General features: G+C 41.9%; 1 long non-coding RNA gene across 1 annotated transcript; it reads right to left on the bottom strand.

Moving 5' to 3' along the window:
• Positions 1-326: 326 nt before the first annotated feature.
• On the bottom strand, positions 327-20,279 carry LOC139408956 (uncharacterized). The gene is made up of 3 exons (XR_011634338.1): positions 19,950-20,279; positions 18,632-18,689; positions 327-6,631 (listed from the first exon to the last, which is right to left on the bottom strand). It is a non-coding gene; the product is annotated as an uncharacterized lncRNA (long non-coding RNA).
• Positions 20,280-23,154: the final 2,875 nt, after the last annotated feature.

Raw genomic sequence — 23,154 nt, 5'->3', positions numbered from 1 at the left:
TTTGAAATCTGAAACGCCAGGTGGATTAACAACAAGCTAAGCTGTGTTTGGCTATATAGCACTTGTGATTTCATGAAAATATTTTCATTAATTTAATTTGAATTTGCGCTCTGCAATTCAGCGGATGTTGACGAAAATTATCCCGCTAATGGGATGGGTGCATCAAGAAGATATAGAAAAGTTCTATGTAGTTACACCCCAAAAATTCTGGCCTAATAATTATGGGGTATTATATGATTAATTACGGGGTATTATGTGTAGATTGTTTGGTGGTTAATTTATTTACTATCAAATGAGGAGAGACAAACTTATGACACAAGTCAGAGTTATACTTAAACTAAATCTTTAATCACTTATTAATAAGGTCAATACAATGCACACATATAAAGTGAATCGATTGAGTGCTCTACGATAGCTGGTCGACGATTCACGCTAAGATGATTCGTTGAGAGCCCCGAGACAAAAGTTCAAAGGTCTTTTATAGACAAGATACACCCCTTTAACCTACACAATGAACAACAGATATACTGTATAGAATGGGTCACAAGGTTGAGATTTGTATGAAAGACACCTACAATACATAGCAGACAGTATCTGCTGTGTCAACAGTTTTCATTGTGTAGAGACCAGTGTCTGTCCCGCCGACTCCGAACTGGAACCATCTCTTCCTGGTATGGTATAGAACAGAAACATTAACGCATGCTCTGGAATGCTCTTTAGGTTTTATCACCCAAAATACATTGTAAATCTCCTGTCAGTGTTATCTCGCAGAGGCCCATCCTCAGTAGAACACACACACAATAGTTGCATATCCTGTTGCATAAAACCACCATTTGATGCAATAAAAGTGTTATAACATAATCTTGGCAATTATTCCACCATAATTGCTCAGGTTTTTGTTGCTTTAATCGGTATTAGAATAAGGCTATACTGTAACAAAATGTGGAAAAAGTCGACCAAAAACAGTTCTGGCTGTTGCAGACACACAACAGAAAACAATCACCTACGAAACACAATAGAAAACAGGCTCGCTAAATATGGTTCTCAATCAGGGACAACGATTGACACTGCCTCTGATTGAGAACCATACCAGGCCAAACACAGAAATAGCAAATCATAGAAAAACTAACATAGACAACCCACCCAACTCACGCCCTGACCATACTAAAACAAAGACATAACAAAATAACTAAGGTCAGAACGGAGACCAAATGCGCTGAGCCGGCTTCATGACACCTGGCTCGATGCCCATTCTAGCCCGGCCGATACGAGGCGCTGCTATGTACCGCACCGGGCAATGCCTGCGCACCGGGGACACCGTGCGCCTCACGGCATAACACGGTGCCTGCCCGGTCCACCTCTCTCCATGGTGAGCACGGGGAGTTGGCTCAGGTCTCCTACCCGACTTAGCCACACTCCCTGTGTGCCCCACCCCCAATACATTTTTGGGGCTGCCTCTCGGGCTTCCTTGCCAGCCGTGTTCCCTCAAAGCGCTGGCTCCGTTTACCTGCTGCCTCCACTCTCCTGGCTGCCTCCACCTGTTCCCATGGGAGGCGATCAGTTCCAGCCAGGATCTCGTCCCATGTGTAGCAACAATTGCCGTCCAGAATGTCCTCCCATGTCCATTCCTCCTTATTGCGCTGCTCCTGCTGCTGCCTGTTACCACGCTGCTTGGTCCTTTGGTGGTGGGTGATTCTGTAACGGCCGTTGTTGATGGAAGAAGGTGAGGACCAAGGTGCAGCGTGGTATATGTCCATATTTATTAGAATGAACACGGAAATAACAAAAATAACAAAGAGAAATGACCGAAAACAGTTTTGGCTGGTGCAGACACACAACAGAATACAATCACCCACAAAAGAAAATAGAAAACAGGCTCCCTAAATATGGTTTTCAATCAGGGACAACGATTGACAGCTGCCTCTGATTGAGAACCATACCAGGCCAAACACAGAAATAGCAAATCATAAAAAAACTAACATAGACAACCCACCCAACTCACGCCCTGACCATACTAAAACAAAGACGTAACAAAAGAACTAAGGTCAGAACGTGACAGTATCATGCACTCAGAAATGGAATTATTCTGCTGGAGGTGTAAAACACAAAAAGGGGACATATTTGCATATATTAGGATCTTGTGAAGGCTGGCTAAATTCTGACAAAGAGTATGTTCTTTTATCGCAGCATGTCCCTGTTTTTGTTTGCTTGGAAATGTTGATACTGGTGACTGTTGCCAGAAGAAACTGTGTTACTTAGCATTTATAGCTGCTAAGGAATGCATTGCTAATAATTGGACAATGTCACAATGGATGGCAAACATGTCAAGTTATGTAATCACTAGATTTGGTTTATTACAAAATTAAGGGTATACTGTGTAACTTTCATAAGGTCTGGGTGCATTATATGGAATACTGTATGACAAAAGGGGTCTGTTTTGAAAACACAAGATTTTTTTAGTCGATCAGTCACAAATTGATTATTTTTTATGGCACACGAGACAGCTGTCACTGTCTCTGTGAACTAATCCACTGAGGAGTCCACAGGGATGCCACGGTCCAAGAATATGGGGATTGTGGATCAGATGCACGTCTCTTTCCAGAATGCGCCTTCTCCTGCCATTCCGTGGGTATTCATTGTTTCATAACATTGTGTGCATTGTTTGCTGTGTCTATCAATGCCCCATTACATACATCACCAGTAGTATCCTACATTTTCTGTTAATTCCCATAAAATCTAATCTACAATGTTAGTTTGATTATGGTAATTTATGGGTTCCTGAGTGGCGCAGAGGTCAAAGGCACTGCTTCTTAAATAAAGGTTAAACTAAAACTAATGAGCAGTCAGGCTTCTAAAAGTAATTTTTGTTGACCTTAAACAGCAAGTAAACAATGTCTGTTTTTAGAATCAATTGAGAACGACAATAGTTCCTCAAAGTAATTGAACAATATTTCCAGCTCTCTCCCTTTCGATAACTACTCGGCACGAAAGGGAAAAATGCACTGCTCTGATCCAGTGGAGATATCATCCATATTTTAGGGGCATTGCGTTGCAGTGCTAGAGGCGTTCCGAAATGTTTAATTGGGAAGTTAATCCCGGGAATTTGGGGAATTTTGCTTTAACTCATCCAAAAGTTTGCTTACAGAGTGAACCTTTTTTTGTGGGATACACATAAGGCAATTCTAGATCTTGTGGCATATGTTGGTTAAACTATCCCCAATTCAATGGAATTGCAACCCTCTGCATGCAGTGTATTCTTTTTTACATAGATTTTACAGATGTATGTTGAAAATGTTTTTGGGAGATGAAATGGATCATTGGGGATCATTCAATATTCCCTTTCTTTTGTTGTTCAGTGAAATCATCCCATTTAATTAAAGTTAAATTTGTAACTAAATTGTTTTTTTGTTTTTTTTCTATTGGAAGGATATAATAATTTGCAATAATGTCTACTTATGATAAGGTAAAAGGTTCTTGTTTATGTCTCCATATGATATGTTAAATATATCCAATGCAAAAAAAACATCTACATTTAAATGGTATTAATATTAATTTGCATATATTCCCATTAATTCCCATGAAAAGTTTCCACCTCTGATTATTCCCCAAAATGTACAACCCTAATCCCGGGCTTTATCACAACCGGCCGTGATTGGGAGTCCCATAGGGCTGCGTACAATTAGCCCAGCGTCTGGGTTAGGGGAGGGTTTGGAAGGGGTCGGCCGTCATGGTAAGTAAGAATTTGTTCTTAATTGACTTGTCTAGTTAAATAAAGAATAAATAAAAAAAATAACAAACCGCTTGCACAAATAGCCTACAGCTTTATCTTTATCGAGCTCGCTGACGCCGGAAACTCTGAGGGCCCAGAATATTTTATGCAATGTTTCAAGTTTGCTAGAGCAAGTTTCAATGCAACCCAGTTGATACAATGTTTCAAGATCGTTGATTTATAGGATATTTCTTTATATCAGGACATTTTCTACCTGCAGGCTGCAATATTTTTATGTGTTGGCTTTATATAGGTTATTATTACATTGTTGGCAATGGCAATAAAAGTTACTTTTAGATTTGTATAATTTTTATTTAAATTGAGATATAATGTAGATTAACCACAGACAATGATTTTGAGATACAAAGACTATTATAAATTAAATGAAACTGTTCCACGAAAATGTGCATATGGAAATCATAACTATTATGCAGATTGGTAGCAATGGTAAGATACATTAACACTCAAAATGGAGTGGGGCAAATCCAATACAACACATTACTGAGTACCACTGTCCATATTTTCTAAGATAGTGGTGGCTGCATCATGTTATGGGTATGCTTGTAATCATTAAGGACTGCAGAGTTTTTCAGGATGAAAAAGAAATGGAATTGATGCAAAGTACAGGCAAAACCTGGTTCAGTCTTCTTTCCACCAGACCATGGAAGAATAATTCACCTTTCAGCAGGAAAATAACCTAATAACCAGTGTTGATTTGGCATTCCTTACCAAAAAGACAGTGAATGTTCCTTAATGGCTGAGTTACAGTTTTGACTTAAATCTGCTTGAAAATCTATGGGAAGTGTTGTAAATGGTTGTCAACAACCAATTTGACAAAGCTTGAAGAAATTTGAAAATAATAATGTTGTACAATCCAGGTGATTTAGAGACTTACACAGAAAAACTCACAGCTGTAATCTATGCCCCAGGTGATTCTAACAGTCATTGACCCATGGGTGTGAATATTTCTGCATTTATTTTCAATACCTTTGCAAACATTTCAAAAATAATGTTTGCACTTTGTCATTATTGTTTTCACTTTGGGTATTGTGTGTAGATTGGTCAGGAAAAATATATTTAATCAATTTTGAATTCAGGCTGTAACACATCAAAATGTGGAATGAATCAAAGGGTATGAACACTTTCTGAAGGCACTGTATCCTGTAATGACCTCGATAAATAAAAAAAATGGATCAAAAGAGGATCAAGTTATCGAAATGAACGGTTTATTAAACAGAACTCACACAGTCTACTGTTTGGCAGTAGCCCAATTAGTGTTCATAGAACAACATGTATCCAACTCTGTCAGGATGCAAAAGAACCACGTCGACACCCTGTATCTCACATGAGACAGGCATGCCCACCTGGCATACAGAGGCACAGACCCTCTCCTCCGCACACGTCTCTCTCACAGCCTCTCACCACCCACAGTGACGGCACCCATCTGCAGTACAGGGGCCTTGATCAGTGCATGCTGAAGGGTTATGGAGGCCCCTCGGTCACTCCACTGTTCATATGAAGGTCTTGTCCTTTGACAGCAGTCAGTTTAGGGGAGAGGTGATGATGGATAAGCCCTGTGCAAACCACCTGTAGTACAAGGCAAGGCCCAGGAAGTTATTCAGCTGCTGCTGGTCAGTGGGGGTGGGCCATTCTTGGACAGCACACACTTTGTGCATCAAGAAGGACACCTCTCTTTTCACAAAGTGGTATTTCTCAGGGTGGAGCTTCACACCTGCAGCAGCCACCCTCTCTAACACACGCCGAAGCGCTCCCCAGGGCAGACTGGAAGGGGGATGCCAATCATCACCCTATCCACAGATCCAGTGACTCATTGATGCATGGTATGAGGTATGACTCCTTCCTGGTGACCACATTCAGCCAACTGTAGTCTGTACGAACCTCATGTTGTGTGGGGAAGGGGAGGCAGCCATTGGGGGGGGGGGGGGGGGGGGGTGACTGCAGGCCCTCCATGGAAGCACAGTGTGCCCCTTTCTAGATCTAGTTGGCAGCCTGTGCTCCTGTGCTCCTTCGAAAGTCCAACCATAGGATACAGGGGTCCTGTACAGCTGCAGCTGCTTCCCATACATAGACCTGCCCCCTACTGTCAGAGTCATTATGCCCTTCCCTTTTATGGGTGCCAGCTCACCTGTGACCATTATGGGCTCGAACTGTGTCCAACCTAGTACAATGTCCTGTGTCGTGTCTTTGGCATCAATTAAGGTGAAGACTGTTATTTTATCAAATCATATCTCTCTAATTATTATTACGTGATTAAACTAATCATGTACATTTAATTAACTAGGAAGTCGAGGCACCAAGGAAAATCTTCAGATTACAAAGTTATAGTTTTACGAATATAACTCTTCAGATATTTTAATATCTGATCAATTAGTCTTCTATTAATTAATTATTCTTTACCTCATGTCAGTCTCACCTCAACGTCGTAAATGGTTGGTTATCTGCACGATCCCAGCCTTTACTATAAACCATCCATACACCAATTGGCTTAATCATTTATTTACTAACTAACTAAATAATCACAGAAATGCATGAACAAACAAACAGTAGATATTGGTTACTAACAATGATAAAGAAGATTCCCTAGTGGGCTAAACCTATATGATGGCTTGGTGGACAAAGGGGAGGGTGGACTGAGAAAGAGTGGGAAAGACTAAATGGATTCATTACACAGTCCATAATTATATATATTGAAATGCTAATCCTTCGCACATAAATGGCCACTCATTCGAGAATAATTGCAAGTACATATTTACGGTGTATGTCATTGTTTTCTTCTCTGTTGGAATCCGGTCCGTCTGCTGGAGAGTTCATCCGAGTCTCTCTCTCTCTCTTTCTGTTTCCCTGAAAATCATAGTATTTCGTGGTTAGAATAGATACTTCAGAATACCATTCAGAAATGTTCTCATAGATAGATGTTTCGGGCAGGTGTTGGAATTCCCATCCCAGGTTTACATAATTTCTAGCTGCATACTAGTAATTGGTATCTAAGATTTGCTCTTATTCTGTAGGGATCGATAGTCTCAGAGCTTAACCATTTTCCAGTCATGTAGCCAACGCTCCACGTGGTATGGCTTTCTAGTCTTGGTACTCAAACCTGTGCCACCTCAGCTTACACAGAGGTATGCGTGGTCTTAACTATTTGCAATCACAGCTCACGCTGGGAGTTTGCTTAGTCTGAAGAGGATTTTCTTAGGGGAGGCTTTTATTCGTAACAGTAGAAGAGGGCGGTTCCATGAGACCTGATCATGTCTACTCACGGGGGCGGGCCAATGATTTAGTTAAACTTTAAAGGGAATACAATTCTCTCACATTAAAGGTTAAACATCACATTACATAATTTCACAAATAGTTGAATCTTTTCTCATTCATTTTGTAATCCTACCAAGTGAAACATCTTGCATCAAGGCAATAAAAAAAACATCTACAATAAAATAGATCATGTATGTGTAAGATTATTCAGCTTGTTTAAATTGTTTTATCTTGAGTTGGCTAACTTAGATATTAGATCTAATTCTAGTTACAGTGGGGCAAAAAAAGTATTTAGTCAGCCACCAATTATGCAAGTTCTCCCACTTAAAAAGATGAGCGAGGCCTGTAATTTTCATCAAAGGTACACTTCAACTATGACAGACAAAATGAGAAAAAAAATCCAGAAAATCACATTCTGGGATTTGCACAATTTCTTGATGACGCTCTCCGAGACAAGTTTGTATTTGGTGTCACAGGTGAAGCATATCACAGAAGGCTCCTGTCAGAGAAGGACCTGACTTTTAAGAAAGCCTGTGATATCGCACTTGGTCTCAAGCTTGCCCACAGGGATACTATTGAGGTATTGGGACATGCAGAACATAAGAAAGGTGGTCACAAGGTCAGTGACACACGTGGAAGAGAGGGCTCACAAAAGTCACACTTTTCTCAGTCCTGTCCTCAAGGTTAAACAAGAAAAAGCAGCTGTTGGCGATTAATCAGAATAGTTGGGTAACATAGATAAGATGTTTTATTTTTATTGCATGCTTATGTGAGATATGTCATTAGAATGTCTATTTTTGGATAATACTGTTGGCCGGTTGCAGTTGTCTGTTCTCTGTCAGGGTTCAGTTACTTGGGCCACAGAGAGGGGAGAGGTCAAGCTTGTCTTCATATGTAAACATATCTTTTAAACCATGTGAAGGGATGATTGAGGTGGAACCAATTATCTCTTGGCTCCACAATGTTTGTGTGCCAGTCACTGTGTCTCTGTGATCTTGTCCAGGAGGGTTGTATTTGATATATGCTAGTTGTTGGTCCTGAGTGGTACCAAGAGCGAGATAAGAACATAGTTTAGGAGACAAAGTTGAACGATAATTTATAGCCAATGCTGTCTGGCTATGTGTCTTTGCTATAAAGGATCTCAGTTGCAATGTCTAAGCACTCTCAGAGACGTTTATAGACACTGAATTGATCTGAGAGTCACTGGGTTGTGATGGAGCTCATATAATTAAAGATGGACTTTATGATAACTCTGACTTGTGTGTGGTTTGCTCTCATGATTTGGTAAATACAGGAAATTTCCACTACACAGCCCACATCACAAAGGTCTAAGCCAAGTCACTACAGACGTGGGGGAGATAATCATCAGCACAGTGAATGTCGATTCCAAAATGAAAGTGCCACAACTGTGGAAAGTTTGGCCATTTAGCTCCAAAACGCACAGCAAGAGCTCACAAGGTGTTCGATGCAGCACAAGAAGAGGAAAGTACAACTGAAACAGTATTGGAACTGTACACAGTACACAGCTACACAGCTACAACATCAAAAATATCTCAGCATGGAGGTAGCAGGAAAACCAGTAAAAATGCAGCTGGACACCGGATTATCTCTTGTTCCGGAGAGAATCTACAAAGAAAAACTGAAAGAGTGCCCTCTTCAGCCAGCGTCCATCTGCCTTTCTTCATACACTGGTGACACTATTCCTGTGTTAGTGTAGATCCTCTAAGGTGCCTCCCAATTTGTTCTCTAATCTCATCAAACATTTTAGAAAAAGGCTTGGATTATTGAAAACCGGGGCAACAATCTTTTTTAGATTTTTTTTATTAGTAGCTCAAAAAAATCTATTCCTCTGAGAAAATGTATTAGTATAAACTATTATTATAAAAAAATATGCTTACAATATATATCAGTATTTAAATGATTTAGTTTATACAACCTTTTTTTGCTCATCTTTATCAAATCATCCAACAATTCTGGACCCCACTGTACATTGTGATTAACTTTTACTGATTTGTTATTTTCCCAAAAAGTTATGTAATATGGCAATCGTGACTGGCCAACTAAGTGAAGGTTTATGGAAGAAAAACAACAATATTTTTATTTATTTTACCAGGCAAGTCAGTTAAGAACAAATTCTTATTTTCAATGACGGCCTAGAAACAGTGGGTTAACTGCCTGTTCAGGGGCAGAAAGACAGATTTGTACCTTGTGGGTTTGAACTTGCAACCTTCTGGTTACTAGTCCAACGCTCTAACCACTAGGCTACCCTGCCGCTCCAATATAGCATCTAATGCACTAATGCACAGTTTTATTGTATTTATTTATTAATTTATTTTTTATTTCACCTTTATTTAACCAGGTAGGCTAGTTGAGAACAAGTTCTCATTTACAACGGCGACCTGGCCAAGATAAAGCATAGCAGTGTGAACAGACAACAACACAGAGTTACACATGGAGTAAACAATAAACAAGTCAATAACACAGTAGAAAAAAGAAAAAAAGAGTCTATATACATTGTGTGCAAAAGGCATGAGGAGGTAGGCGAATAATTACAATTTTGCAGATTAACACTGGAGTGATAAATGATCAGATGGTCATTTGCAGGTAGAGATACTGGTGTGCAAAAGAGCAGAAAAGTAAATAAATAAAAACAGTATGGGGATGAGGTAGGTAAATTGGGTTGGCTATTTACCGATGGACTATGTACAGCTGCAGCGATCGGTTAGCTGCTCAGATAGCAGATGTTTAAAGTTGGTGAGGGAGATAAAAATATTCCTGTGACTTACACAAGGAGAGGTCACCTCCAAGTGGTAAAATATCTTCTACTTTTTTTATATAAGCTTTAGAACAATAAAGGCTTTTACATTTTTCCACAACATGAGAGTGCCTTGATTACTTCTGGAAGTTTGTTTGCATAAAGGCTGTTCCAGAATTGTTCATTATTTTCTCCAAAAAGTACGATCTTTGTCCCCATGCAAACTGTAGTCTAGCTTTTTTATGGCGGTTTTGGAGCAGTGGCTTCTTCCTTTCTGAGCGGCCTTTCAGGTTATGTCGATATGGGACTCGTTTTACGATGGATATGGATACCTTTGTACCTGTTTCCTCCAGCATCTTCACAAGGTCCTTTGCTGTTGTTCTGAGATTGATTTGCACTTTTTGCACCAACGTACGCTCATCTCTAGGAGACAGAACGCATCTCCTTCCTGAGCAGTATGCCGGCTGCGTGGTCCCATTGTGTTTATACTTGCGTACTATTGTTTGTACAGATTAACGTGGTACCTCCAGGCATTTGGAAATTGCTCCCAAGGATGAACCAGACTTGTGGAGATCTGCAATTTTTTTCTGAGGTCTTGACTGATTTATTTTGATTTTCCCATGATATCAAGCAAAGAGGCGCTGAGTTTGAAGGTTGGCCTTGAAATACATGCACAGGTACACCTCCGATTCACCCAAATTTGTCTATCAGAAGCTTCTAAAGTCATGGCATAATTTTCTGGAATTTTCCAAGCTGTTTAAAGGCACAGTCAACTTAGTGTATGTGAACAAATGACCCACTGGAATTGTGATACAGTGAATTATAAATGAAATAATCTGTCTGTAAACAATTGTTGGAAAAATTACTTGTGTCATGCACAAAGTAGATGTCCTAACCGACTTGCCAAAACTATAGTTTGTTAAGAAGAAATTTGTGAAGTGTTTGAAAAATGAGTTTTAATGACGACAACCTAAGTGTATGTAAACTTCCGACTTCAACTGTAGCTCCTCCCAACACTGCTGAGGTTCAGCAAGGATCGATGATGAGACCATTTGAAACCTGTTTTGTTACTTGATGGTGATATTTTACTTTCTTCTAAAAAACTACAAGTTTTTAGTACAGCACCAGAAGACCAGTCAGTGAGAGTGTTCCCCCTGAGAGCCACTGTGCCCCCTGAGAGCCCCCTGAGAGCTAATTCTCTTGACGTCACAAACCAGCCTGATCAGTTTGGCCTGGCTAGAATGACTGCTATGCTAACACTGCTCTCTGCCTCAGAGCTAGACTTCAGTATACATGCCATACAATCGTCTCTCTCTGAGCTGTACATGCCTTTTAAAATATTGTCTATCAACAATGGTGTCTGACAACTTGGATGGAAAATTACTGAGGATAAATAGCAGACAATATTGCCACTACTATTTGCCATATTTTCAATTAAAGCCTACTAGAATGTGTGTGCCCCCAGGCCTGGAGGGAAGCAAAAGTCATCCTAAGAATAGTAAAGCCACCTTTACTGGTTCAAATAGCCAACCAATCAGCCTGTTACCAACCCTTAGTAAACTTTAGGAAAAAATTGTGTTGACCAGATACAATACTATTTTACAGTAAACAAATTGACAACAAAGAAGGACAACGCTTATAAAGACGGACATTCAACAAGCACTACACTTACACAAATGACTGACAATTGGCTGAGAGAAATTGATAATAAAAAGATTGTGGGGGCTGTTTTGTTATACTTTAGTACGGTTGTTGACATTATCAATCATAGTCTGCTGCTGGCAAAACTTATGTGTTATGGCTTTACACCCCCTGCTAAATTGTGGATAAAGAGTTACCTGTCTAACAGAACACAGAGGGTGTGCTTTAATGGAAGCCTCTCCAACAAAGTCCAGATAGAATCAGGAATTCCACAAGGTCTAGACCCATTACTTTTTTCAAGCTTTACTAATGAATTGCCACGGGCATTGAGGAAAGCCAGGTATCCTAGTGGTTAGAGTGTTGGGCCAATAACCGAAAGGTTGCCAGATCGAATTCCTGAGCTGACAAGGTAAACATCTGTTGTTCTGCCCCTTAACCCACTGTTCCTAGGCTGTCATTGTAAATAAGAATGTGTTCTTAACTGACATCCCTAGTTAAATAAAAAAAATCTATGTATGTGGATGACTCAACACTATACATGTCAGCGACTGAAATGACTGCAACACTTAACAAAGTGTTAAGCTAGTTTCAGAGTGGGTGGCAAGGAATAAGTTAGTCCTAAATATTTCAAAAACTAAAAGCATTGTATTTGGAACAAATCATTCACTAAACCTCAACTACATAATGTGTCTTTTCTTCCGGCGCCGACAGAGATGGCCGCCTCGCTTCGCGTTCCTAGGAAACTATGCAGTTTATTGTTTTTTTACGTGTTATTTCTTACATTAGTACCCCAGGTCATCTTAGGTTTCATTACATACAGTCGAGAAGAACTACTGAATATAAGATCAGCGTCAACTCACCATCAGTACGACCAAGAATATGTTTTTCGCGACGCGGATCCTGTGTTCTGCCTTACAAACAGGACAACGGAGCGGATCCTATGCAGCGACCCAAAAAAACGACTCCGAAAGAGAGGGAAACGAGGCGGTCTTCTGGTCAGACTCCGGAGACGGGCACACCAGTCACCACTCCCTAGCATTCTTCTTACAAATGTCCAGTCTCTTGACAACAAGGTTGATGAAATCCGAGCAAGGGTAGCATTCCAGAGTGACATCAGAGACTGTAACGTCCTTTGCTTCACTGAAACATGGCTCACTGGAGAGACTCTATCCGAAGCGGTGAAGCCAACGGGTTTCTCCAAGCATCGTGCTGACAGAAACAAACATCTTTCTGGTAAGAAGAGGGGCGGGGGCGTATGCCTCATGGCCAACGTGACATGGTGTGATGAAAGAAGCATACAGGAACTCAAATCCTTCTGTTCACCTGATTTAGAATTCCTCACAATCAAATGTAGACCGCATTATCTACCAAGAGAATTCTCTTCGATTATAATCACAGCCGTATGTATCCCCCCCCAAGCAGACACATCGATGGCTCTGAACAAACTTTATTTAACTCTCTGCAAACTGGAAACGATTTATCCGGAGGCTGCATTCATTGTAGCTGGGGATTTTAACAAGGCTAATCTGAAAACAAGACTCCCTAAATTTTATCAGCATATCGATTGCGCAACCAGGGGTGGAAAGACCTTGGATCATTGTTACTCTAACTTCCGCGACGCATATAAGGCCCTGCCCCGCCCCCCTTTCGGAAAAGCTGACCACGACTCCATTTTGCTGATCCCTGCCTACAGACAGAAACTAAAACAAGAGGCTCCCACGCTGAGGTCTGTCCAACGCTGGTCCGACCAAGCTGACTCCACACTCCAAGACTGCTTCCATCACGTGGACTGGGATATGTTTCGTATTGCGTCAGATAACAATATTGACGAATACGCTGATTCGGTGTGCGAGTTCATTAGAACGTGCGTTGAAGATGTCGTTCCCATAGCAACGATTAAAACATTCCCTAACCAGAAACCGTGGATTGATGGCAGCATTCGTGTGAAACTGAAAGCGCGAACCACTGCTTTTAATCAGGGCAAGGTGTCTGGTAACATGACCGAATACAAACAGTGCAGCTATTCCCTCCGCAAGGCTATCAAACAAGCTAAGCGCCAGTACAGAGACAAAGTAGAATCTCAATTCAACGGCTCAGACACAAGAGGCATGTGGCAGGGTCTACAGTCAATCACGGACTACAGGAAGAAATCCAGCCCAGTCACGGACCAGGATGTCTTGCTCCCAGGCAGACTAAATAACTTTTTTGCCCGCTTTGAGGACAATACAGTGCCACTGACACGGCCTGCAACGAAAACATGCGGTCTCTCCTTCACTGCAGCCGAGGTGAGTAAGACATTTAAACGTGTTAACCCTCGCAAGGCTGCAGGCCCAGACGGCATCCCCAGCCGCGCCCTCAGAGCATGCGCAGACCAGCTGGCCGGTGTGTTTACGGACATATTCAATCAATCCCTATACCAGTCTGCTGTTCCCACATGCTTCAAGAGGGCCACCATTGTTCCTGTTCCCAAGAAAGCTAAGGTAACTGAGCTAAACGACTACCGCCCCGTAGCACTCACATCCGTCATCATGAAGTGCTTTGAGAGACTAGTCAAGGACCATATCACCTCCACCCTACCTGACACCCTAGACCCACTCCAATTTGCTTACCGCCCAAATAGGTCCACAGACGATGCAATCTCAACCACACTGCACACTGCCCTAACCCATCTGGACAAGAGGAATACCTATGTGAGAATGCTGTTCATCGACTACAGCTCGGCATTCAACACCATAGTACCCTCCAAGCTCGTCATCAAGCTCGAGACCCTGGGTCTCGACCCCGCCCTGTGCAACTGGGTACTGGACTTCCTGACGGGCCGCCCCCAGGTGGTGAGGGTAGGCAACAACATCTCCTCCCCGCTGATCCTCAACACTGGGGCCCCACAAGGGTGCGTTCTGAGCTCTCTCCTGTACTCCCTGTTCACCCACGACTGCGTGGCCACGCACGCCTCCAACTCAATCATCAAGTTTGCGGACGACACAACAGTGGTAGGCTTGATTACCAACAACGACGAGACGGCCTACAGGGAGGAGGTGAGGGCCCTCGGAGTGTGGTGTCAGGAAAATAACCTCACACTCAACGTCAACAAAACTAAGGAGATGATTGTGGACTTCAGGAAACAGCAGAGGGAACACCCCCCTATCCACATCGATGGAACAGTATTGGAGAGGGTAGCAAGTTTTAAGTTCCTCGGCATACACATCACAGACAAACTGAATTGGTCCACTCACACAGACAGCATCGTGAAGAAGGCGCAGCAGCGCCTCTTCAACCTCAGGAGGCTGAAGAAATTCGGCTTGTCACCAAAAGCACTCACAAACTTCTACAGATGCACAATCGAGAGCATCCTGGCGGGCTGTATCACCGCCTGGTATGGCAACTGCACCGCCCTCAACCGTAAGGCTCTCCAGAGGGTAGTGAGGTCTGCACAACGCATCACCGGGGGCAAACTACCTGCCCTCCAGGACACCTACACCACCCGATGTCACAGGAAGGCCATAAAGATCATCAAGGACATCAACCACCCGAGCCACTGCCTGTTCACCCCGCTATCATCCAGAAGGCGAGGTCAGTACAGGTGCATCAAAGCTGGGACCGAGAGACTGAAAAACAGCTTCTATCTCAAGGCCATCAGACTGTTAAACAGCCACCACTAACACTGAGTGGCTGCTGCCAACACACTGACACTGACTCAACTCCAGCCACTTTAATAATGGGAATTGATGGGAAATGATGTAAATATATCACTAGCCACTTTAAACAATGCTACCTTATATAATGTTACTTACCCTACATTATTCATCTCATATGCATACGTATATACTGTACTCTATATCATCGACTGTATCCTTATGTAATACATGTATCACTAGCCACTTTAAACTATGCCACTTTGTTTACATACTCATCTCATTTGTACATACTGTACTCGATACCATCTACTGTATCTTGCCTATGCTGCTCTGTACCATCACTCATTCATATATCCTTATGTGCATATTCTTTATCCCCTTACACTGTGTACAAGACAGTAGTTTTGGAATTGTTAGTTAGATTACTTGTTATTACTGCATTGTCGGAACTAGAAGCACAAGCATTTCGCTACACTCGCATTAACATCTGCTAACCATGTGTATGTGACAAATAAAATTTGATTTGATTTGATTTGATTTGTGGAAATTGAGCAAGCTGAGGTGACTAAACTGCTTGGAGTTTCCCTGGATTGTAAACTGTCAAGGTCAAAACATATTGATACAACAGTAGCTAAGATGGGGAGAAGTCTGTCCATTATGGCACTGCTCTGCCTCTTGAAAAAGGACTTAGGAAAATTGCAGTTGGTTCTCTGTGTACATCCAAGGGCAGCACGGCGGGCCCTTGGATGTACACAGAGAGCTAATATTAATAATGTACATGTCAATCTCTCCCTGCTCAAAGTGTCGGAGAGATTGACTTTATCACTGCTTGTATTTATGAGAGGTATTGACATGTTGAATGCACCAAACTGTCTGTTTGAACTATTGTTGCACAGCTCGGACACCCATGCATACCCCACAAAACATGGCACAACAACAGGTCTCTTCACAGTCCCCAAGTCAAGAACAGACTATGGGAGGCATACAGTACTACATAGAGCCATGACTACATGAACTCTATAAAATTAGATTTAAAAAACATATAAAAAACACATTTTATGGAACAGCGGGGCAACACAAGCAACACAAACATAGAAACAGACACATGCATACACACAGACAATAATATCTATCCACACACGTACACATGGATCTTGTACAGTAGATAGAGTGGGGCAAAAAAGTATTTAGTCAGTCACCAATTGTGCAAGTTCTCCCACTTAAAAAGATGAGAGAGGCCTGTAATTTTCATCATAGGTACACTTCAACTATGACAGACAAAATGAGGAAAAAGAAATCCAGAAAATCACATTGTATGATTTTTTATGAATTTATTAGCAAATTATGGTGGAAAATAAGCATTTGGTCACCTACAAACAAGCAAGATTTCTGGCTCTCACAGACCTGTAACTTCTTCTTTAAGAGGCTCTTCTGTCCTCCACTCGTTACCTGTATTAATGGCACCTGTTTGAACTTGTTATCAGTATAAAAGACACTTGTCCACAACCTCAAACAGTCACACCCCAAACTCCACTATGGCCAAGACCAAAGAGCTGTCAAAGGACACCAGAAACAAAATTGTAGACCTGCACCAGGCTGGGAAGACTGAATCTGCAATATGTAAGCAGCTTGGTTTGAAGAAATCAACTGTGGGTGCAATTATTAGGAAATGGAAGACATACAAGACCACTGATAATCTCCCTCGATCTGGCGCTCCATGCAAGATCTCACCCCGTGGGGTCAAAATGATCACAAGAACGGTGAGCAAAAATCCCAGAACCACACGGGGGGACCTAGTGAATGACCTGCAGAGAGCTGGGACCAAAGTAAAGCCTACCATCAGTAACACACTACACCGCCAGGGACTCAAATCCTGCAGTGCCAGACGTGTCCCCCTGCTTAATCCAGTACATGTCCAGGCCCATCTGAAGTTTGCTAGAGAGCATTTGGATGATCCAGAAGAAGATTGGGAGAATGTCATATGGTCAGATGAAACCAAAATATAACTTTTTGGTAAACTCGTCGTGTTTGGAGGACAAAGAATGCTGAGTTGCATCCAAAGAACACCATACCTACTGTGAAGCATGGGGGTGGAAACATCATGCTTTGGTGCTGTTTTTCTGCAAAGGGACCAGGACGACTGAACCGTGTAAAGGAAAGAATGAATGGGCCCATGTATAGTGAGATTTTGAGTAAAAACCTTAGCAAGGGCATTGAAGATGAAACGTGGCTGGGTCTTTCAGCATGACAATGATCCCAAACACACCGCCCGGGCAATGAAGGAGTGGCTTCGTAAGAAGCATTTCAAGGTCTTGGAGTGGCCTAACCAGTCTCCAGATCTCAACCCCATAGAAAATCTTTGGAGGGAGTTGAAAGTCCGTGTTGCCCAGCAACAGCCCCAAAACATCCCTGCTCTAGAGGAGATCTGCATGGAGGAATGGGCCAAAATACCAGCAACAGTGAGTGAAAACCCTGTGAAGACTTACAGAAAACGTTTGACCTCTGTCATTGCCAACAAAGGGTATATAACAAAGTATTGAGATACACTTTTGTTATTGACCAAATACTTATTTTCCACCATAATTTGCAAATAAATTCATTAAAAATCCTACAATGTGATTTTCTGGATTTTTTTTCTCTCATTTTGTCTGTCATAGTTGAAGTGTACCTATGTACCTACAGGCCTCTCTCATCTTTTTAAGTGGGAGAACTTGCACAATTGGTGGCTGACTAAATACTTTTTTGCCCCACTGTGTGTGGTAGTGGTGGAGGAGCGGCCTGAGGGCACACAGTCTGTGAATGTATTGTAATGTTTTTAAAATTGTATAAACTGCCTTAATTTTGCATGGCAGCAGCTAATGGGTATCCATAATAAATACAAATAAAATGTCTGAGTTATCCTCTCTGAGGTATTCATTCACACAATTTCAAACAAATGATTTAAATCACCTTTGGGATATTGGTTATATGTAATCGGATACTGCCTATTCCTAATAGAGAGTAATACTTCTTTGGAGCCGGGATTGATGTTTGAGATTAGTTAGACATTATCTTGTGATTTTTGGGGGCACGGCTCTTTCAAGTGAATGTTAGTTATGTAATGAATACAGGCCCTATTATTGACCTCTATGTTATAAACCTGCTAGTTCAAGGTGAGGGTGTGTGTACCCTGGCTCAAGTGGCAGAGAGGGAGTAAATACTGTGTGTGTGTGTGTGTGTGTGTGTGTGTGTGTGTGTGTGTGTGTGTGTGTGTGTGTGTGTGTGTGTGTGTGTGTGTGTGTGTGTGTGTGTGTGTGTGTGTGTGTGCGCACATGCACTGGCTGGAGCTTTCCACAAAATGAGTGAGCTGCAACTTGTGGCTTTTATTCTTCCCTCTTCTGATTGGCCATATTTACACTATAACCTCCCATAATGGTTCATGTATTTCGGTTTCTAAAATATCACGTCTTTACCTTAGTAACACATTATCACCTCACATGTAGGCAGAGAGGGAAATGGGTCAGCAATCATCTTAAGCTTTATGTTTTGTCAAGGTACCACACTTCTATTTGAATGACTTACATTTCAGTCAGCATGTGATCCATGTAGAGTCCAAACCAGCTACAACAACATGTGAGGCCTGTGAAGAGAGAATAAGGCAAAACCATGGCCCAAACTTCACCATCAGTATCTCTGTTTGAGTGACCACAGACCATGGGGTCACGGTGACGCTGTTCTCTTCTAACCGTAGCTATTTAGTGTGATAATGGCGTTTGATTGCAGAGGACACAAACACCATTGTCACACTCCACAGCTTCAGAGGATAAGGATGGAGGGAGGGAATATCTGTGATGTGGAGAGAGAGGGGGGTGGGAGGATACCTGGGGTAAAGAGAGGGTGAAGTCAGATAGAAAGTTGTATGGATATATATATATATATATATATATATATAGAGAGAGAGAGAGAGAGAGAGAGAGAGAGAGAGAGGGGTGGGTGGGTGGGCGGGTGGGTGGGTGGAGGATAACTGGGGTAGAGATCGAGTGTGAAGTCAGATAGAAAGTTGTAGGGAGAGATAGAGAGAGAGAGAGATTAGTCATCTATTATAGATTTGTCCCTGGTGCTGAGTTTCAATGTAGAAATTACCACCTACGAAAACTTATCTGATGACTGATGAGACCGCCACATAACATTTCACACAACATGCAGTTTGGTCTTATGGTAGATCTGTCTCAATGTTGCTCCAATAATAATGCTGCATGTAAACAAACACCTTTTGCTTACCTTTTCACACCTACTTAAGTTCTTAAACCACACTGGATAAGAGTATCTGCTAAAATGACTAAAATAAAAATCTGAACAACACAATAAATACAAGCATGCTACCAGACATGGATATAGTATGACCCTTGTAGTTATGATCACCATTTGCTTTATACTGTAGTATGGCGGCAGGTAGCCTAGCGGTTAAGAGCATTGGGCTGGTTGCTGGTTCGAATCCCTGAGCCGTCTAAGTGATAAATCTGTTGATGTGACCTTGAGCAAGGCACTTAACCATAATCGCTCTGGATAAGAGCATATGTAAAAATGTAATAAATACATGTATCCTAGGATGTACAGGTCTGCTGTATAAAGGCCTATTTCAACTCACACTGATCTGCTATGACCACTCACCGAACTGCACTAAGGCTCACGTCAGCTATATTAATAAACCTGCTGCTAACCAGATGGAGCAGACAGACACACTGATCACAATGGACATGGGTAAAACTCTGACCAGTCCATTCACTATGCTTCTTCTGGAGCGGGAACACCTATTCCCTCTCCTTGATTATGTAGACTTGTGTTAGTTTCTTACTACCGTTAAATTACATGTGCTCATTTTGATCCTACGGTAACTCACCATGAGACTACTTGTCGGTTGACCGCCTTGCCATCTCTTTCCCCATTCTACTCCCACTATGTAGGCCCCAGGACAGGGCTGCTCGCTCTCCCTGTGTCCAAATTGGCACCCTATTCCTTATATGCACATAGGGTGCCATTTCAGACACATTCCTTGACTCCTTCTCCCCTGTCCCGTGTCACAGCTCCACGCTCTTCAGTAAAGACCAGGTAGCCCTGCAGTCCGGTTTGCAGCAGTCCATGGTGTGTTGACGTAGGTCTGGGGTATGTGGAGGGACGCAGGTGTGTGGACAGAGAGACAGTCAGCCTTTGGGATGGTCCTGTCCCTTTCCCTCCCTTTATGTAGCCAGAGGGGGGTTGTTTGGACAAACAGTTAATTCCCCTCAGTGATAAGCTGCAGGGTAGTATCGATTGACCCTGACTTAGAGGAGGGGGCACTAACGTACTACCTTGGTTTGGCAAAGAGGCATGCATCCACCTTTGTTTCTTCAGATATTATTCAGTCTTTGCTGTGCCATACACACACAATCTCTTGTTTGCTACCGTAACGTACAGTAGCTATAGTTATTCATGAAGATAGAACTGTAAGATAGCAACGTTACTTCCCCTTCATTGCATGTTATGCCCACCGTCTTTTGTTTTTTTTCCCAGGGTCTAATAAGACTGTGACGAGGTCCTGAAGAGCTACTCTGTTCCTCGTGCCAACAGCATGACACCCAATATTAAATGGCAGATGTACTCTGTTTAACGGAGTAGACCGGCACATACTTAGTTATAGAGTACACATTAAAGTCTTAAAAAAGTCCCCTTGGCTGTCATCATCATTGTCAACTGTTTGACTTTGAAGAGTTGGACAGGGGCTGGATGAGATAAGAATGTCTAAAGCTTACCTTGAGCTGGTATTTACGAACTGTCATAAAAGATCTGTCAATAATCAATATTCACATTCCCACAAAAATGTCTGGACATACAGTATGTTGTTACTATATACTATGAACAATAACAATACCATTTAACATATCTCATCTCCAATATCAAGCTTGCCCCAAAGAAAAGTCTGGAATTTGGAAAAAATGCAAATGTTCTTGGTTAGATAGATTCAGATATGTATTTGATGTTCTACATCATGTACGTCAGGGGTAGTCCAATCCGGCCCATGGATGGTTTGAGTAAAAAAACTCAATATACTTCAAAATGACTAAAACCAAATAGAAACTGTGTAGAAATTATAATGGACCTACATTTATAGCATTTTTTGACTGTGTCCAGCTTGCCAATAATCACCTACATTAAAGCTAGACAGTCAGGGAGTATCAAAAATTTGCCCTGGTGTACATGATATGACAAAATGTAATTGTTACTCTGAGTTACAGTGTCAAGTCCCAATGGAGGTCAACTGATGTCAAGGAAATCCAGGAAATCCAGAGCTCTGTCGGTCATTGATAGGTCACTGATTGAAATGACACACAGCACCATGGATATATTTCTCTTTAATAAACTCATCTTTTGTGGAAAACTAAAGTAGTAGGCCTATCAGTTGGTGAAATTACAATTGTGTAGCAGATTAGATCCTTTCCTATCAGGGTTGTGTTCAGGTTGTACCTCGTGGTTTTAAAATGTTTTCTTGATACTGAACACGATCCAGATGACCTCAGTAAAGTTTTATTAGACAGCCCAGATCCTGAGGGAGCCAGAAGAAGGATTTGGCTCCTGGTTTGTTTGCGAGAGACAGAGAGAGAAAGACCAAAAAAAGAGCAGAGGGAAAGCGAGCAAGAGAGAGAGGGGGCTTGATAAAATGTACCAGGACAAGCAGGACGCTTCTATTTGCTCGCCCTTGGAGCAGATAAGTCAGAGATTGCCTGTGTGAATGAACTGGGTTCCCTTCACCGAACAAACACATGCACACACACAAAGAGCCTCCCTCGTACCATCACAACAAGCTTTGTGTAAAGTAGGCCTAGGCTTATTCCTCTTTACTGAATGATAGAACGATAGACTCAATGAAATGTCACTATCTCTAGACTTCTGCCCTCAATGAAATGTCACAATAGCTGCTCTCTTCTTCTTAGAAAAGTCATTAAGGACACCTTTCCACTTTATTATGGTCAAGGCAAGTTTGGTTGAATGTAAAACCTGCTTACACAGTGGAAAGTTGTGGAAACTTTACTTTTGCCTAAATTAATTGAACAGATAAACAACATGGTTGACAACATGGTTGAGTATACGAGTGTCCAAAACATTATGAACACTCTTTCAATGAGACAGAATCCAGGTGAAAGCTATGATCCCTTATTGATGTCACTTGTTAAATCCACTTCAGTCAGTGTAGATGAAGGGGAGGTGACAGGTTAAATAAGGATTTTTAAGCATTGAGACAACTGAGACATGGATTGTGTATGTGTGCCATTCAGAGGGTGAATGGGAAAGACAAAATATTGAAGTGCCTTTGAATAAGGTATGGTAGTAGGTGCCAGGCGCACCAGTTTGAATGTGTCAAGAACTGCAATGCTGCTGGGTTTTTCACACTGAAACAGTTTCCTGTGTGTATAAAGAATGGTCCATCACCCAAAAGACATCCAGCCAACTTGACACAACTGTGGGAAGCTTTGGAATCAACATGGGCCAGCGGGCCACCGGGATGGTGGAATACTTTCGACACCTTGTAGAGTCCATGCCCCGACTAATTGAGGCTGTTCTGAGGGCAAAAGGGGGTGCAACTCAATATTAGGAAGCTGTTCCTAATGTTTAGTACACTCAGTGTATATTCATATAGCTATGAATTAGTTGGGCAACATTAACACACAGACCTCATTGTATAGTAATAGAATCATATACATTTAATCTATAGAAAAGGCTTTGAACCTCTAATCCTGTCAATTTAACTGGTAAACTCATGGGACACTCACAATGGCTTCCAGGCCACACATTATGACATTGTTGACTTGAATGGGGAGGTCCAATCTATAGATTTCATTACGTACCCTCAAAACACCCATTATAAAATGGGGTGTTTGGATCCTGGATGCTGATTGGTTGATAGCAGGGAGTTATAGCACCAAAATCCCCTCAGTCCACAGGTAAGGGCTGTTAACTCTTTCATTGCTCATTTATCAAAGTGGATCCACTGTCCGACAGCCCAGTCAATTTAAAAACGTAATCTCCCTCGGGAAAAGTCACAAGACAATATTTCCCCATACTACTAGCCT

This window comes from Oncorhynchus clarkii, chromosome 5 (assembly GCF_045791955.1).
Source record: "Oncorhynchus clarkii lewisi isolate Uvic-CL-2024 chromosome 5, UVic_Ocla_1.0, whole genome shotgun sequence".
NCBI classification, from domain to species: Eukaryota; Metazoa; Chordata; class Actinopteri; order Salmoniformes; family Salmonidae; genus Oncorhynchus; species Oncorhynchus clarkii.
The sequence above is the reverse complement of the archived record's forward strand: the minus strand, read 5'-3'. Positions and strand labels throughout refer to the sequence as shown.